Raw genomic sequence first — 19,579 nt, forward strand, 5'->3', positions numbered from 1 at the left:
TCACCACGTGGCAGCCCACAGACTGTCCTGACTGCACCAGCGCGGGCCGCTTTTCCCAGGGTTGGCTCCGCTACCCATCTGCTCCCCTCTGGCCAGATGTTAGGGTCCAGGTAGAATGAACTACTGGGTTCCAGCCCCAGGAGAGATGAGCAGGAACAGAGGTGGGTGGAGGGAAGGCCCAGAGGTGCATCTGGAGGAGGGGCGCTCAGCTGTGGGAGGGGCGTCGGCCCGTGGGGGGGCAGTTCTTTGCTGTGCGGGTCTGCCCTGTGGCTGCGGGACTTTCAGTCCAGCCGTTCCTCCCACCAAGTGCCAGTAGCACCGCCAGCGTGGTATAGCAACGCATGTCCCCACGCCTTTCTGAATGTGCCCTGGGGTGGGGGTGGGCGCAGAGGGGCAGGGACCCGAACTGATGCTCATGAGGTGACATGGAGTGGAATCGCCACCATTCTCCCCGACCCCCCTTCATGGGGTTCAGTTCCGTAACTCAGTCCAACTTGGGGACGCCTGCTGTCACCCACATAAATACTAAAAAGGAATATTTATTTCCCTTTCCCCAGGGCAAATCTGTACTTATTGTTTATACAGTTTTTATAATATTTGGATTTAAAAAAATTCTTCTTACATCAGAACAACCGTCCAGAAGGTTGCAGAAAACGCTAGTTTACTTTGCGCAGTTCCATGCACGCTCCCTTTCGGCCTTTGGTCCACCTACTACTCACTACGCTGAAAATTATTTCTGTACCAGTGCTGGGGATGGACATCAGTGTCCCTGAACAAAGTGAGTTCAGTGCTCCACTCCGAGGAAGCCACCTGAAGGGTGTGGTGGGAATGGCACCTGGTCCAGGGGTCTGTGCCAAGCTCTCAAACCAGAGCGAGAATCACACTCTCCCGAGGGCTTGTTGGGATGCGCATGGCTGGGCCGGCCGCCTGCACTTTCCGACTTGGTCGGGGTGGGGCTGTGAATTTGCGTCTGCAGCAAACTTCCAAGTAATGCTGCTGCTGCTGGTCTGGGGACCACATTGTCCTCATAGTAACTGCACTGTTCTAATTGTAGAATCTCTTTCCTGCCAATAATTTAAAAATGAGTTACCTAATACTTGTATTCATTTCAACACATGGCTCATTCATTTGTTGGAAAAATAATTACGGAGCGGCTACCATATGCCAAGGCCTAGGCAGTGGGGACTCCGGGCGGAGAAAACAAAGCCTTTGGTGTCGGCTAAGAAGCTAACAGCCTCGTCACACAGAAGGGCAATGACAGATAACTGACTGAAAATAAAAGAAACCGACGGGCAGTGATAAATGCTACAGAGAAAAATTAAACAGGGTAAGGGAGTGAGGGGAGATGCTAGTTAGAGAGAATGGTCAGTGAAAGGCTTTTTAAAGAGGTGACATTTGCAAAGACTCAAATAAAAAGATTGTGAGCAGCGCAGACATCTGGGGGAAGAACATTCCAGGTAGAGGGAGCAGCAGGTGCCCAGGCCTGGGGGAGCGACACGTTGGGTGTGTTGGGGGACCAGTAAGGACATCTGCAGGGCTGGAGGGAAGGAGCCAAAGGGTGAAAGGAAGGAAAGGAGGGTGAAAGGTGGGCAGGGCCCGGCACGGGGAGGGCCTTCAAGACGCAGTGAGGACTTGGGGTTTGGGTTGAAGGAGAAAGCCGTGCGACGTGGCCTGGCTTGTTTTAACGGGAGGGCCCTGCTGCTGTGTGGACAATGGAATGATGGTGGCTGGGCTAGGACAGGAGGAGGTAAGGCGATGGAGGTGGTGACAAGTGGACAGGTTTAGGTAGGACTGAGGTGGACGGAGCCAGCAGGGCTTGCTGACGACCGGGACGTATGGAGGGAGTGAGAGACAGATGGGAGTCAAGCACCGCTGGTTGGTGTTGAGCTTGGGCAGTCGGGCACCTGGTGGTTACTCAGCAGCTTTTAGGTGCTGGGTCTGGGTCCTGGAAGGGCCACCAGGGAGAGAGACAGCAAGAACTGATGTCCACCCTCAATATCTCAGATCTAGTGAAATAATAAGCCTTCATCAAGTGACTGGGTAAGGCGATTCTCCAGAGCAGGGATGTCCCGTTTGGGCCAACTTTTGTCAGTTTATCTGATTAGAGGTCCCTTCCTGGGCTCCACTTGTCTAACAGAGGTCATGGGAGAAGCGGCCTTGGCTTCGAGAACTCAGCTGGCTGGACACCCCGTAGGTCAGAGATGTCTGGTTTAGACACTTGCTAGAATTGGAAGGGACCAAAGAAATTAGTTGAGGAGATGAGCAGCATTGCAGATGAACTGTGCAGACCTGCTGAAATAACCCAGCACCTACGGAAAGAATGCAGCTCCTACATTACAGGCGGGCTGTGCTCTAGCAGATAAACTTCCAGCCGTTGGAGGCCAGGGTGGGGGTTTAGTCTTGACGACTCCTCAGCTGCTGGCTGGCAGAGGAGAGGGTGGGGTCTCAGGTTTCCTTGTCTTCTGGAGTAGTCAGTGATTCTTGTGTAATTCAAATGTCAGATGGAGCCTTCCTATCCCTAGAGAGCTTCAGAAATAATTGTATGAGCTCTCCAATTCCATGCCCCGTGGAAGCCTAAATAAAAATTTCTGGGAATTTGTTGGGGAGGGATTCCTGTTACCAAGGTCACCTCTATCTCCAGGCTGTTGCTTCCCCTAATATTGCCTTCGCGTCACACCAAAGTGACGAGACACGAAGCTCATGTCCTTGCTTGTTTCCTACTCTAACCTGACTACAGACACGTGGCCCGGTTTTTGGCAGGAGTTGCCTCCAGGGTGCACAGCCCAGCAAATGAAGGGAATTAGAAGGGAATTCCAGTCTCTAGTTTCATCTTTGAAAGCAGACTGAAGGGGGTCTCAGGCACAGGTCGGTTGCTCCAGACCCTTGTTCGTCCTGCCGCTCTCATCCCTGGTGCCGTGCTCTCCTGGGCTTTCACCTCCCAACCTCTCCAAGGTCCTCGCAGGTCTTTCCCTCCCGGTGGCCCCTGCATCTCTGCTTCTTTATTTCTGACCATCCTTTAAACTAAGCATCACAAATGGGCTGTAAAGTGGAATGCAGAAGACCAAACTTGTGTTGAGGGTGGGTGGGTGGTGGAGGCACGCTTTATTAATGACCACTATGACCATCCCTTGCCCGATTCTGTTTTCTAAAGTACGGAAGGTCACTGTCTTTGTCTATTAGGTTCTCCTCTGCCGCATGCACATGACGCAGGCGTCACTGAAGACCTGGTGGGGGAGGGAAGCGGGGAAAGCCAGGGTCCCTATCACAGAAATGTACACCCCCTTAAAATGCACCCCAGGCATCTGTGCTCCTAAAAGACCTTCAGCCACCTGCCCCTGGGGTTCACCCCACCTTAGTCCATCTTGAGCCATTGCGATGGCTTCTTCAGGCCACCTGTGTACACTGATCTCCAGCGTCACTCCTCTGCTCCTCACAGGAGCAGAACCGTGGGGACAGGCTCCGGCCCACGTCTTGTGCAAAACAGTTGTGCCTGTCAGCAAAGGAGTCGAAAGCATGGGCACTGGAACCGGGGTGTCCAGGCTTGACCCTGGCCCCTGCTCCTTAGCTGCGTGGCCTTGAGAGAGCTCCCTAACTTCTGGCCCACAGGGTTGCTGGGCCTGCGTGCAGCGGGCGAAGCACTCGGGGGGCCCTGGTGGAGCAGCTGCCCACCAAGTGGGCTGCACGTCGGGCCCGGCTCCCTTCTGGTTCAGTGAAATTCGGTCAGGGAGCCGAGCAGCGGCCTGGGTGGGCACGGGGATCGGCTTACGGGGCAGGCGAGTGGTTAGAGCAGAACAGAGACCTGGGGATGGATCCCCGCCAGGCTGAGGGGTTTGGGTTTCAGTGCTGTTATTAATAACAACAAAGCACTAAAAATGGGCATCATATGTTGCGCCCCGAGATGCCAAGCACAACATCACGGGCGCTGGATTCTCGTATTTCTCCATTTTATGGATGAATCAACTCAAGCTCACAGAGTGGAGGCCACACATCAAATCAACGCCCGGGCCTGGCTGACCCTCAGGTCCCCAGACTCTAAGGCCATGCCCTCGGTGGCAGTGAGAATGGGCATCATCCCCTTGTACCCGCAGCCTCTGTGTACTGACAGGGGTCACTCTTTATGGACAGTCTGCTCCCAGGATGGGGTGTATGTGTGACAGTCTTGTCCCCTCTCCCTTCCCCTTTCTCTCCCTGGAAACTGTAAACTAACCGAGGACTCCCTCGGGCCACCCTCAGCCCTGGTGGCCTGTCATCCATGGAGTTGAGTTTAATGCCCGTTGTGGGTCCCAGAGCCCCAGACCCCGTCCCCTGCTCTCCTTGTCTGGCAGGGCTGGGAGGGGGAGGAGAGAATGTTCTCCAATGAGAGAGGGGACTGCACCTCCTCAACCCTGGTTTGGCATTTTATGTGCCGAGAATGAGAAACCAGCGTTGCTATGGAAACTGCCATCCCTACTCCCTCTGTCATTCTCTGTGGGAAGCTCCTGTGTCAGGGGTGGGTGTGGGTGTGTAGGGCACTCCCCCTGCACCCTGCACCCTGCACCCTGCACAGGGCGTGGGAATGCAGCAGGACCGGCTCTGGGTGGGGGTGCAGGGGGAGACGGGAGCTGGGAGAGGGGCTCCGGGCTCTGAGCTGAGGGCAGGGCGAAGGGCAGCCATGGAGCTCAGGTTGTTTCCCGGGGCCGAGCCAAGCAATTGTCAGTCACACTCAGGAGGCGAAAACAGTCTGCACAATACAGTCAGATGGGCTGTCTGGAAAGAGCTCGGGCCCTACCATTACCAAGACTCAGGCTCGAATACCAGCACAGCCTTTCCCCGAGCCTCAGTTTCTCCATGTCTAGAAGATGTGAGGAGTGACAGCCATCTCACAGCACGGTTACATGGGGTTGTGACTCTAAGCACCTGTCCCCTGCCTGGTGTTTATATAGGAGATGGCATCCAGTGAAGGAGGGTCCCTTCTCCTCTCTTCCTCACCTTGCCTGATCCTACTCGGATAGACAGTATGAGCCCCACTTTACAGATGAGGAGACTGAGGCCCAGACAGGGAAGGAAGGGGCTCACAGTCCACTGGGAGTCAGGGCAGGACTAGGGACTGAACCAGGAGCCATGGGCTCCTCTCCCTTCCCTCCAGCCCCTCTTGCTTTTGGCTACTGCCTGGATCCAGCCTTAACTGCCAGGCCTATGACCTGCAGGACCCCCTCACCCTCAGCCACATGCTGAGCCCCGATGCATTGGGGTTACCAGGCTTGCAGCAAAAAAACTCTCTTGACTTTTAATATTAAAATAGAATAAAGTGCTGTGCTTTCTCTGTGGGGGGAAAAAAGGTGAGGGTGGGGAGAAAAACAAGCCCTGACATTGCCACCCCTCACCAGCACTCCCCTCAGCTCCCAGAAAGGGAAGAGTTCCTTCCAGGTGACTTGTTAGCTCTTTCTGGGGCAGAAGAAGGTGGGAAACTAATTTTAACTTCTCAGGATTTTTTTTTTTTTTAGCTTTCATGTTTATCAGACCAAGGGTAGGGGATCAGGTGCCCTTGATGTGGGGAGAAGAATTGAAACGGGGTGATTTGGCCTCCACCAGCAAGGTCCTGAAAATCCCATGGGGAGGGATGCCAAGGTCAAGTTCTACTTGTGCACACTGCCTCCCTCTCCAGGAAACTCCTGCTCTGCCTCCTCCAGGGCCAAGGAGAATGTCACCCTGAGAGTTAGGAGGCGGACACCAGATGCAGGCATTTGTGAAACCTGGATTTGCTGTGTGGCCCTAGGCAAATCACTTCCCCTCTCTGGGCCTCAGTGGTCTCATCTGTCACAGGGGATGGTAATTGCTGTTTTCCCCCCTTCCCAGGGTAGCTATGGAGGCTCAAAACATTGCTGGGCTGACTTTTTGGCCTCAGCATTAAGAGGGACATAGCAAAACTGGAGAGGGTCCCCCAAGGAGTGATCAGAATGGGGCAGGGACTCCTAGTCTGTCCAATGGAGGGGAGGCCCAAGAGGTCAGTTTCCATTTTGTGCCCTGTCCAGTGCCTAGCACATGGAGGGTCACTAATTGGTTTATGAATGATAAACCAATGAGACTTCCCACTGGGAATGGAGACAAAGGTTAGCCTGGAGAAGAGGCTTATGGGAAATCGGCTAACTGATCTGCACACAGCAGAATGGCTGTGACGAGACACAGGTTAGAGACGGAGACAGATCCTGGGGAGAAATGGGTAGACGCTATAAGAGGACAGGCTTCAATCTATATGAGGCTATGGGGGTAGAAGTGGGGGACATGAACTTGCATTAAGTGCTCGTGATGTGTCTGGGTACTGAAAACAAACAGCTAAGTCTTATCAAGTCCTTGCTGAGAGGCTGCAAAGGTTAAGGTGAGGACCCAGTGTCTGGAGCCAAACCACCTGGGTTCAAATCTTGGCTCTGCCACTAACCAGCTCTTTGGCGCTAGGAGGATTATTTCCCATCTCGAGTCTCAGTTTCCTCATCTGTAAACTGGGGATATTAATGTTACCTAACTCCGGAGTAGCTGTAAGGATTACAGCATGTGTATATATCTATGTACATCCATCTATCCCAGAACAGAGCCTGGCCTAGTAAGGGTTTAGTAAGTGCTGTGTGAGTGCTGGCCATTGCTTTCCACAGGTCCCGAACTAGCTGGTTTCATTTAATCTTCACAATGATCCTTTAAGAGGTGCTGTTATTATCCAGACGGGGAAACTGAGGCTTCTGCAGATTCAGCGATGTGCCCAAGGTCACCTGTCTTGAAAATGGCAGCACCAGAACTTGAGCCGAGCTCTGCACTCCTAATCACCGTAATGCTCCCACCACCCCTCTAAGGGAGACCACTCCCCCAGTTCCCAGGCCAGGAGGCAGGGGCCCAGAGAGCGGGTAAATGACTCGAAGTCACAGAGCTTTCTACAGGCAGAACTCAGGTTTGGCTCCAGAGCCCACAGGTTTGCCTTCCACTGTGCCACACCTTCAGCCCATGGGTGCCATCCGAGGCAGGAACGGGCTGCCTGGGGGCGCGAGGAGCTGCCCCTCGCTGGCCACCGCCGGTACAGGTGGGATGGGCCCTTCAAGATGGCCCAGGGTGACCTTTCCGTTCCCTTGTATCCTGAGGATGACTGTGTGACCCGTGAGACAGGAGGGCAGGAAGCAGGAAGCCCCATGGTCACCTGGGCCATTCCTTCCCTCCCCTCAACCCTCCATCTCCCCCATCCCTCCGCATGGTCTCCTCTGTCTCTCCTTGTCTGTGTTCCTGTCCTTCTCTCTGTCCCTCTGTCTCCCATCCCCCCTCCCACCCTTCCGAGAAAATGAACCGCACCCCACCCGAGCAGCACTCCACCAAGATGAGTAATTAATCCCCCATCTTTCTTATCTGGTCCTTTCAGATTTTGTTACTTTTGACGGAAGACTATTCAAAGGCATGTGACATCCAGAGTAAGTTACAGAATTTCACTGCATTTCTCTGCGTGAAAATATGTAGCACTCAAGGGTCATTTGATAAAAGGATTTGCTGGATCAATGCAACGCCACACCGCGTCAGCTCTACTGCTCCGTCAACGTAAGAAACCAGGGCAAAAATAGATCATCTGAGTTATTTACACGTCTGTGGCAGGCACGAGCTGTTTATTTTTGTCTGGAATTGAGTTAAAACTGCTCCCCAGACTTTCTAGCCAAGGATCCTGACACAAAGGGAGGCACAGAGATAATGATGGGAAGATGTGTTGGCCTGGGTTTCTTATAGTCGATGAACTGGAGGAGCCTGAAGATACCCGGCTTTCATCCAGACTAATAAACATCTCTCTTTTCTTTCATGTGGGATGCAGGGTTTATTCTGTTCTAGGCCATGGGAATTCAAAGCTGGTGGAGACAGACACTGATAGACAACCGGGACACATCCCTGTCCTTCTGGAACTTTCGGCCAGGCCAGGGACAAGGCAGGTAAACAGGTAACTAAGGTGGAGTGTGTGAAATGCTTTGATGGTGTGGAGGAGGCCATGGGGGCCGGCAGAGGGGCCGTGTGCTGGCGCCGGGTGAGACCCCGGGCACATGGGCACAGCCCGAGACAGGCTTCGAGTCAAAATGACCAAAGCAGCACATAGGGTTCAGCTGACAAAACCCAGCCCTGTGGATGTGGCCGCAGAATGGCCCAGAGCCAGGGGGGCTTCAGAGACGGGCAGGGAGCCCACGGCGGGTGGACGGCATGAGCAAAGCCACGGGGGTGGACACATGCAGAGCGTGTCGAGGGGCTGTGAGAATATTGGGCGGCTAGCAGAGGTTCGTTTGGGGGAGTCAGGGAAAGGGGTCGGTGAGGGTGTGGGAGCCTGGAGGTCTCTGAGCAGGGAGCGGCCGGGGCGGAGAGGCGGTGCTGGGCTCCGCACGGCTCGCTGCGGAGGCCGGTTCCAGCTCAGGAAACACAAGCCTGACCAGGTGGAAGGCTCGCCCCTGCTCACCATCTGTTGAAAAAGGGTCACGTACATGCCACCTGGCTTTCTGAGCGGAGATAGCATCTGGGTGGCAGCGAGCACTCCTCTGGGGCAAGATGCTTGATGGGGCCCGAGCATGATTTATTCAGCAGCATCAGACACCTGCAGTCTGGGGCCCACGCTGGCCTTGGCCGGTCTCCAGGACACGCTCCGTCTCGCTCCGTCTCTTTGGATGACCGGGGCATGGGGAGTGGGGCACGGAGCGAGCCGGAGGGAGCAGCTTCCTCCATCTTTAGCTGGGTAATGGGGGGCGGGACGGTCCAGCTCCCCTGGTGGCCAGCACCGCCTGCTGCCCGGCCCCGCACCCCTGCTCCTGCCCAGGGGCTTGCTTCCAGCCTCACCTTCGCATGACGCGGGCTCCCAGCGCCCTAGGCAGAGCTCACCGCCCCACACCCTGCAGGCCGCGCTCACGTTCTGTGTGTGCACTCGTGCCCACGTGTGTGCATCCATGTGCATGCTGTGTGCTTGCAACCTAGAAACCGTGTTTTCATAAATCCAAACCAGCTTTACGTTAGCATAGATGGGGTGAGTCGCTCATTGCTGGTGGAAAAACAGCCCTCGTTTGCGCCGCGTAGTACTTTCCCAGAACCTGTTCACACCCATGTTCTCCACGTTGGTCTCCCCACAACCCTGAGTGGGCGAGAGGGCAGGTAGCAGGTGGTCCAGAGGAGGGTCACCAGCTAGCTCAGGACTGACCAAGAAGCCAAATAGCCCTGACTCCATGGTCACAGCATCGCTTGAAGGGCCAACGGTCTCATTGTCTGCCTTTAGAGCTGTGGGATGTTCTTCTCCAGGTTGTCCGGGAAGTTTTTAAAACTGCTGATGTGATCATTTTATTTTTAAATTTTGTTTTTATGTAGCTAATGGTTTAATAGCAATCTGGGCACAGTAGCTGGTTAGTGTCAAGCTTAGCTACCTAATGTTGATATGAGACAATGTTTGAATTTTCACCAGGTGTAATAGAACCAATGCTGTCGCCCTATTACATCCCACCCCCTTTGGACATATGGCCACGAGGGCTGAGACTGGCCATAGCCAGGCCCCTCCTCAGCCCAGCTGGGCCACTCAGTTTCCCTGATGACAATAACCTTTAAAAAAAAGGAAGGCAGGCCCTAAGCTAAGTACTTTGAAGGCATGATCTCAATGAATTGTGACAACAAACCTACAAGGTAAGTATCAGTATTATTCCCATTTTGCAGATGAGGAAACTGAGACTCAGAGAGACTCACCGACGTACTTATAGTTACACAGGCAGGAGGCAGTGGTGCTGAGGTCCACATCCAAGCTGTCTGTCCCCAGCGCCCCTGTGAAAGTCACCATTAGGCTTTATTGCTTCCCTCCACTCCAGCTTCTCTGTCACAGCAGGGCTGCTCCTCCACTGCCAAGAACCCACAGAGCACCGTGGACTTGGGTAGTGGATGGGGAGGGAGGGGGCCCTGACTTGCAGCAGCGACCACCCAGGGCCAGGGCAACTGGGCGATTACCCTGCATTAGGCTCCCCATCCCCGCTGCTCTCTGCAGCTCCTCGTTGCAAACCTTAATTATGAACTAGCAGCGGTTCCCAAGTTGGGGAGAGAGGAAACAGTGGCCAAGCGAGCGTCCAGATGGCCCTGCTGGTGAGCGTGGGCTTCATCTGCTCTTTATGGAAGAGCCGCTCCACTTCCCAGACTGCCTTCGACACAGCCGTTTAAACACTTGTTTTGTGTTTATGACACAGAGGAAGAAATTAAAAGGCCCCTAGGGGGAAAACAGGAAAAAAAAGCAGGAGTGGTTCTAGGGGATTGTCAAGCAAGATGGAGAGAGAAACCAGGTCTGGGACCAGTTTCAAGATTATGGTGAGCAGGTGGCTTCCCTGGACTTGGGCGGCAAGATCCAGGATTCCAGGAGCTTGAGCAGAGAGGAGGGTGAGTGTCCTGGTGACAAAACAGGGCAAGCAAACTGCTGACCATCGAGGGCCTGCTGTGTGCTCAGGCTTTATGTATTCTCTCTAATGATCTCAACGTCCCCATTTTACATATAGGGAAACTGAGGCTTGCGAAGGCTCAGCAACCTGGCCAACGTCAGATTGTTGGAAGTTTTTCCCACTGGAATCGCTAGAATGCACACCTCCCGGTTTTCCACCCGCTATTGCGTCTATCCTGACATACTTTACACACCATTCACTCATTCATTCTTTCCTTCACCTTTTTCCTTTACTCCTTTATGTGCTCATGAGTTTTCTCACTTTTCCTTGAACACACCAAGCACATGCCTGCCTCTGAGCATCTGCCCTCTCTGTTCCCTCTGCCTGGAATGCTTTTCCCACAGACGTCTGCCTGGCTCACCTGTTGCCTCATTCTGCACCTCCCTGATTGCCTGCCTCCAGCAGCTCCCCATCACTCTCTCTCTCACCTGGCCGGTGGCAGTTTTCTTCATAGGACTAATCACTACTTGACCTTTATTACATTATACATTTGCTATATTACAGTTATTACATTACACCCTATTCAATAACTATTGACTATCTCCCGCCCCTGCAGCATTAGCTCCTTGAGAGCAGGGCATGAGGTCACTCATTCAGAACAAAGGCCCCCTTTCCCAGGCCCCCTTGCTGCCCAGTGTGGCTACGTGATTCAGTCGTGGCCAATTTCCAGGAAGTATCCTTAGAGAAAGGGGGTGTGCCTTTCTTCACCCCTTCCTCTGTTTATTAGATGGTGACGTGATAGCAAGCTTTGAGCAGCCGTCTTGGACTATGAGGATGAGGCCATCCCCCGGGACGGTGGAGCAGAAAGCTGGAAGAAGCCTGGATGTCTGACCTTTAGCCCCAGAATTAATTTAGCTGAGCAAAAAATAAAGTCTCTTGTTTAGCCCACTTTTATTTTGGGTTTTCTGTGGCTTACAGTTCAATAATTCCAATCCTAACAGATACAGCCTTGCGTGGAATGAGGGGAGACTATCTAGGAGGCTTGCTTCTCCACATGGAGTGAGGTGGCCCCATCGCCCACCAAAGGGGAGAAGCTGTGGCTGCGATGTGTCTGGAATGGGACAGGACCTGCCAGCCTTGTGGGTAAACCCGCTCTGGTGGCATTCGTTTGATCTCCGCCCTTCATTCATTTATTCAATCGCCCCACCATTCACTCATGAAGTTCATTCGCTCATCTGTTCCTCCATTGAGACATTCTGCAATGCGGGTCCACGCGGGGCTGGGGTTTGAGTTCGAGCCGGCAGGGAAGCGGTTTGCAGCGGAAGCTCCTCCCGGAGACAGGAGCGGAGCAGGGCTGGCTTGTTCAGCAGGCCTCGGCCTGGCTGGAGGCGTCTCTGAGAAGTGGCCACGTTCTGGGTTGCAGGAGCACGCAGTTCCAGGGGGCAGGGCACAGGGCCTCCAGTTCCCGGGTTGTCCCCTCACTCCTCCTGTGGCCGGCAGGAGCCTCTCTCACCCCCACCCCTGCACAAGAGCAAAAGGAAAGACTTCCGAAGCATACTGCACGTTCCTCATGCCACGAAAGGTGGCTGATTCATGTGTCTTCCATAGCCTCTGAAAAATCTGTAAGGCTTGTTTAGGACACAATGCTAAGAATATTCTAGAAGCGAGTCAGAAACTCAATTGGCCTTGTACATTTGCTCTAAAACTGAGCCTGGATCCCAGGGAGAGTGAGGTTAAAAAGATCACAGAGGCAGAAGGGACACCAGCGGCTCTTCTGAGGCATCCTTGGTCTGAAACAGAAAGTGGTTTGGTGGGCCAAGAAGGACTCGCTGGGTGCTTGTTGCTGGCTCAGGCAAGCCAGTGTTCTTCCTGGTATTGGACGAGCCTGTGCGTCCTTGCAGACACTGTGGTTAAAATTGAGGGTTATAAGACAGAAACAAAGCAGACGGATCTATTTCTGTTGCCTTTTGTTATATAACAAACCATCTCCAAACTGGGTGGCTTAAAATAACAGAGGTTTTATGGTTTCTTGCGCTCCTATGGCAGGTCAGACAGGGGTCCTATTTCACGTAGTCACAGCTGAGCACATGCGGCTCCATTCAGCTGGTGGCTGGGAGGTTCTGAGGGTGCGTCGGCTCCCTCCATGTGGCCTTTCTGGCCACCTGGCCTCTCCTTCTCCTACAACAGCCTGGATTCTGAGACAGCGAGAGCAGAAGCTTCCACGCCTCTTGAGGCCCAGGTTTGGAGCAGGCACAGCATTACTTCTGCCATGTTCTGTTGGTCAAAGCAAGTCACACAGTATCCCAGGCTCCAGCAGGGAGCAAATAAACTCCACCTTTGTTTTCAATGTTGTTGTTAATCTTCACCCAAGGATATTTTTTCCATTGCTTTTCAGAGAGAGTGGAAGGGAAGGTAGGGGGAGAGAGAGAGAGAGAAACATGGATGTGAGAGAGATACATTGATGGTTGCCTCCCACAGGTGCCCCAACCTGGGCAGGAATTGAACCTGCAACCCAGGTACATGCCCTTGACCAGAAATCGAACCCTCAACCCTTCAGGGAGAGGACCGACGCTCTAACCGCTGAGCCACGCTGGCCAGGGCTAGCCTCCACCTCTTGATGGGAGGAATCGTGGTGGCCCTACTGGCAGACAAGCTTCCACAGGAAGTTGATAGGGATCATGGAACCCAGAAGGGAGCTAGGATGTGATTTACACAAATCTGACTTACGCACAACATTATGGAAGCGCGTTTGTTGTGTAAATCGAGGCTCAGTGCTCACCTGCCCAGGGCTGGAGCTGGGGAGCTGCACGGCGGTCTCTGCCCCTCTTCCGCTAGCCTGTGTTCCTCTTCTTCAAACATCCCATCGCTGGAGACCACTAAAAGGAAAGAGAAACACACCAAGGCCACAGTCATTAGCATCTGGAACATTGGACTCTATTTCTGGCAGATCCAAGGTAGTTGGCAAACCTCTACCCCCTGCTTTCCCGGCTCAGCACTTTGAGGTAATGAGCCCACTGTATTATGTGGCATTAGCAGAAGTGCCAGGTGCTGACCAAGAGAGGAACTAGACTCCCCGTGTTCAGCGAGGATCAGCCTGCACCTGGGGCTTGGGGTTCGGCTCCGGGCTCAGGGGAGGGCAGCTCACATTGTGCCTCCTGTGTGCCACGTGCTGCGGGGCATGTCTGGCCCCTGCTTTTCTCTTGAGCCTCAGCTTGCATTACGTTCCCTCCCCCTGCTTTCCGGTGAATATGGGGGTGTTTCAATACTGGACCACTTTCTCGTCCAGGCCTTCGCATGCCCTCTTGCCTCTGCCTGAAACACTCCTTCTCTGGTTAACGCCAATGCATTCCCCAGATCTCCGGCTCTCTGCCTTCTCTGCTAGACAGTAGGCTCCCAGCCCGGTGTTCTCTGAGCGTTTGTTGAACAACTGAGTGATGGAATGAATGACTCCCACAACAGCCCATTTGACAGGTGAAGTAACTGAGGCTCAGAGGGAACTAGCTTGTTCAAGGCCAAGATAAGGTGAGGGGCAGAGCCAGGATTTAAACCCAAGATTGTTTAGTGGCCAAACTTGTGCCCTTTCTGCCACACCTGCTCGTGAGGATAAAGGGCGGCGGACAGTGGTGATGGGGAGAACCTGCTGGCGGCATAAGTGAGAGTCAAGGCACCTCTGTCCGTTGCTCACGGGGCGTAATGCCAGAGGCGGAGGTGGAACCTGGGCCAGGCCGCCGGGTTTCACGGTGTTTGGTTGAGCCTGTGAGTCTGACCTCCCTCAGTCTCTCTTGAATTGAGGCCTCACAGGCACTCTTCTGTAAAAACAGGTGCCAGGCCAGTGGCTCCACTGGCTCGCCAAATCCAGAGGGTTGGGCAGACTCCCAGGGCCTTTGACAACCTCTGCTTAAACCAGGGCAGATTCCAGGGCAGAATCCAGAGGTGTTAACCCCAGAGGGGCGGTCAGAATGCTGCATCGTAGTGGAATCCCTACAGCAGAGAGAGAACTGGCCTCAGGGTCCCAGACAGACTCAGGATCCCATCTCCGCCATTTAGAGTTGAGTGGCCCAGGTGCTTCACCTCTATGAGCCTCAGTCTCCTTGTCTGGAAAATGGAGATAAGAAGACACTCTTCAGAGCGTGGTTGAGAAAGTTAAATGAGTGAGTTGTGCAGCATGTTAGAACAGAATCTGCCTCCGTAACACCTGGGCCCAGCGTAGGGAAGCGGTTGATAAATATTAGGCTAAAAGGCCTATTGTTCTTCCATTGCCATTGAACCTCTCCTGCATCAGCTTCTCCTCCATGTAATCTCGTTCCTCATATTTCCTGGGGCTGTGGGAGAACCAAATGTGATCCACGATGGAGAAGACACCTGTAAAGTCTTCTCCAAAGGGCAAGGCTAAAGGCGGTTGAGTTGCCCTTGTGTTTCCATCTGGACGACACGAGGCAAAGGCCAAGATGTCTGATAAACCTCTAGAGAGAAGTAGAAGCCATGAGCTTGAGAGATGACGATGATGATGATGATATTAATGATAGATATGATGTCAGAAATGATGACTGAGTAGATGATGGAGATGATGGTGGTCACGATAAAGATGATGATGATGGTGATAATGGAGGTGATGATGATGATGGTGATGGTGACGGTGTTGGATGAATAGATGAATAGAGGAGAGGGCCTGTCATAGCATGTTCAGGTCAACACTTAAGAAAGCAACAGGATGCCATAAAAAGACCCAGATATTTTTCAGTCCAGGCTCTGCCTCTTACTAGTCAAGGGACTTTGGGCAAATCACTACACATCTTTGAGCTTTAGTCCTGTCACCTGTAAAATGGGAACAAAACCCCTGACCTGCTTACCTCACAGGGAGGTTATGGTCATGATAATTTTGATACTGCTGCTGACCTGAGAGTTGTACCTTCTACCCATGGGCAGCCATTGCCATCAAGACAACTTAGTTTCAATGCAAGATCTGTTACTTCCCTTCCAGGTGTCTTTAAGCCAGATAGGTTCCTCCCCAGCCTCAGTTTCCTCATTTATAAATGAGGCTAATTGTGCCACCCCCACATAATGTTGTGGCCTTGCTAAAATGGGTTCTTGAAGTCACAGGGGCTAACCCAGTGCCTGCAAAGAGTGGGGGCTGCATGAAGAATCCTCATTATGATGAAATGCCTTTGATCCATTTTGGTTGTTTCTTTTCTGGTCACACCCTCAGCTTGGCCCCTGATATAATGATCACACCTTCCTGGTCATCACTGCTCCTTGCAAAACTGTACTGTGGTACATTCTTCAGGGACTGGATGAGGTCACAAAGGGCTGCCCTGTGTGGTTGTGCAGGTTGCTTGCTGCTCCAGGGCACTCAGCTACGGAAATTCAGCTTGTGGCTTCCCGCCTCTCCCCAAAGCTGTGAGCCTTAGAGAGGAGCTGCCTCTGCCTGGAAGAGGCCCCTTTTTCTCATCTGCATAAGAACTACCTGTGGGCTAGAAGGCACCTGAGTCACCTGCAGAGGGATTCACCCAGTTTAGAAGTGTTGAATCAGGCGAGGCCTCAGAGAGGATCTGACCCACCATTCTTGTTGCAAAGAAGAGGAAACTGACCACTCTTCATTCATGGAACTTTTACCGAACATCTACTATGTGATAAGTGCCATCTCTAAGCTCAGCAGGAGGCAGATGGGGTCAGATGAAGGGAAGGGCGCAGGTTGTGGCTGGCTCAACTGTGTGCCTGTTTACTTTAAGGGCACCCCTCTGTCCTTATTACGCCAACCCCGGGGATATTGTCGTTATTACTCTGCCTCTAGGGATGTTTTTCTTATTACATCCAGGGATATTGGCAAGGTCCTGTAATGGAGGGCATGGTGCCAGTGTCCTCCAGCTAGCTGTTCTCTGCACTGACTGGCACCTGACCCTGTACCTTTGATCCAGCTGGGCTTGTGCAGCTGGTGACCCACTGACCTCTGCCGTAGGCTCAAGGCTGATTCGTTGCTGGTAGAGGCGTAGGCATTATGTTTTGAAGCATGGGCCTGCCAGGCCAGAAACCCAGATAAGGGTGTGCAGCCCTGGATGGTGCATTTAGCAGGAAGGAGCACTGTGCTAGGAGCTGGGACTTGGGCTCTGGGTCTAGCCAGCCATTAACATGTGTTGAACTTGGTCAAGGCACAAACCATCTCTTTGTCTATACTACAAATGAAAAGGTTGGGCCACATGACCTCTATTTTGCCAACTCTCATCTTCTGGTCAGTGGTTCTTTGGCATGCATTGGAATTGCTGGGAGGGCTGGTTAAAACCCAGATGGCTGGAACCCCACCCCAGAGCTTCCAGTTCAGTGGGTCTGGAGTGAGGCCTATATTTCTACCAAGTCTTAGATGCTGCTGATGCTGCTGGTTCAGGAACCACACCTGGAGAACCACTGTTTTAGCAACTCTGACTCCACATTAGAATTACTTGGGGAGCTTTAAACAGTGTGGGTATCAGGGAGATTAAATCTCAGAGAAATGAAATCAGCATCTCTGAGTGGGATCCTGGGCTTTGTAATTGTTTAATACCTCCCCAGGTGATTCTTACGTTCCGCCAGGAATAGGAACCACTGTTCTAGAAAAGTGGCTGGAGATGTGACGGGATATTGGTTGGGCAAACACCTTATATCCCTTTGGAGAAATGTCTCTCAGATCCCAGCTCAGCCTCCCATTAGCTGCCAGGCTTGGCACAGTCTCCCCAAGTCTCAGTTTCCCCTCTGTAAGTGGGGTCGTTAGAACTAAATCAAATTCTGCCTCACTGTGCCTGCCCACCCCTGCCTTCCTCTTGTCTCCAAGGAGAACTTGTGCATTTCTTCTGCCCTGAGGCTGTTCAGCTGAGCAGAATTCAATAAGCATTTATTAAAAACTCACCATGTGCGAGATGCTGCCCTTAGTGATGTGGGAATACAAAGCTGAATCAGGCTGGTCCTCACTCCAAGGAGCTCACATGCTAATGGGGGTGACAGGCATGTGTCCTAAACATGAGGCTGGATGTAACACAGGCCATTAAGGAAGTAACCATGATGAAGGCCACTGTATGCAAAGCCCCCAGCTTGAGGTACTTTACACTATATTTTAATCCAACAACCCACAAGAGAGCTGCTATTATAACACCCACTTTACAGGTGAACAAACTGAGGTTTAAAGGGATGGTCAGTTACTCAGGTTTTGTTGCCAAGGGAGCCCAGAGGAGGATGAGATTCACACCATTGTGGGTAGAGGTGTGGACATTACGCTTTGAAGGATGGGTAGGAGTTCAATGGGTAAAGATAGAGAAAAAGGTATCCTAGATAGAGGGATCAGCATACACAAAGACCTGGAGGAGAGAGATCCCAGCTGCTTTAATGACCCGGAAGGGGTTTGATTTGGCTAAAGTGCAGGCTGATGGTGGTACATGGTGAGAATCAGATCCCAGTTGGAGGCCTTTTATACTGAGCTAAGGAATTTAGATTTATATCTTAAGCAATGGGCAGCCATTGAAAATTCTTGAGCAGGAGGTGATATTTTTAGAAAACGATTGAAGTGGTCATGGGTTATGGGAGAGGGGGGTGACAGGGAACCCAGTGAGGAAGGAGGTAGCTATGACCAATGGTCCCTATGAGATGGTGAGGCAAACGGGGGGAGGATAGGGAAGCGGGCACACACGGGAGGTGCGCTGTTGCCACGTGAAGCTTCTTTGGGCATCGATCCCTTATGAGCACCTGCTTATTGACCAAGCCATTCTGCACTGGGTGGGGAGGGAAAGGGGTAGCAACAAGGGCAAGGTGGGTCTCCCAGGGCCCCGCAGCTCCACACACAGCACCCTCAATATGAGGATATGGTAAGTAGAGCGTGACCCACTCAGGGTGAAGAACTCAGCTGAAGCGGTAGGTAATGGGTTCCTGGGCGGGCTCAGACCTGGCCACCTGCCACGTTACCAGGTGGGGGTGAGGGAATTGGCCCAGTGGCCTGAGTCCTCCTGACCCCAGCCTTCCAGGTGAAGCGTGCCACCCTGCCTGCCTCCCACTGCCAAGTTCACCGCCAGCTCAAGGTTTGTAACCTCTTTGCGTCAAGCTGAGCACCAACCCTCCTGGTCTGAAGCCAGTTCCTAGAAGCAAAGTCTGGATGTGGAAAGAGCACAGGGCTGGGATCCTGCCACTTGCTGGCTGAGTGACCTTGGGAACATGCATCTTAGCCCCTCTGAGGCCTAAATGTCACTTCCTCCAGTTAGGAGATAAACACAAAAAGGGCAAGTGCTATGCTCTCCAACTAGTCCTTCCCCCTCCACCTGCCCCATCTTCTCTGGTTAATGTCCCTGGAGAATCTCAAGACTGCACAGGGACAAGAGGAGCAAGCCACTTTTTATAATCAAAGTCTAAGACCAGGTAAGTACTTTTGTCACTTGGTGGACCTAGCATATCATACCCATTTTATAGATGACACAACCAAGGCCCAGAGAATTTCCATGACTGGCCCAGGGCCAAATATTTGAGAGGTTACAGAGGGAGGCTTGAATGCCAATCTCTCATTTAACAGAGCTGGTCCTTCAGTTTGCTGCCCGCAGATCCCCACTGTTTATCAAGAGGTGAGATGATAAATCCGTTGGTGGGAGGAGGGTTGGCAGACATCCTCCAACTCCAGGGTTCTGGAAATGAGGGATTTCCCTGGCTGATACAAAATATGGGTTGACAGGCACAGTATTATGCCCCTTAACTGCATCAGAGCGAGAACATTCTCTTTTCAGCCTGCAGATAGCACGATGGAGAAGTCTATTGGATGCTAATGGGTCTTTAACACCTCTCCAACCCTGGCCGATCCCCCCTTTTCACAGAGGGCACATCTCAAGCCTTGGCAGACCAGTTTCCAACTTGAATTTAATAACCTTGGTTTGTTTTCATTGTGCTCATTTTTACTCTTACCTTCTATTTATGGCAATAGATACTGGTTTCTCATTTAAGGCAGTGATATAACGATTCTCTAAAAAAACGTGTTTAAGAAAGAAAACCTGGGTCTTGGATTTAAAGAAAATACTAATAAATGGTGTCTAGATTTGGCACAACGAGAATGACTGACGTCTGCCACAGTCCAAGGTGGGGAGAATGGACGTGAGAGAGGCGCTGTCCCAGGGCGCCCGGTACGTCCCAGCAGGGCTCCCTCTACAGTGCTCGCCCAGACCTGCACTCCCAGCAGACCTAGACCAAGGCGAGTCCACGGCCCC

Source organism: Miniopterus schreibersii (assembly GCF_964146895.1).
Source record: "Miniopterus schreibersii genome assembly, chromosome: 2".
Classification (NCBI taxonomy): Eukaryota; Metazoa; Chordata; class Mammalia; order Chiroptera; family Miniopteridae; genus Miniopterus; species Miniopterus schreibersii.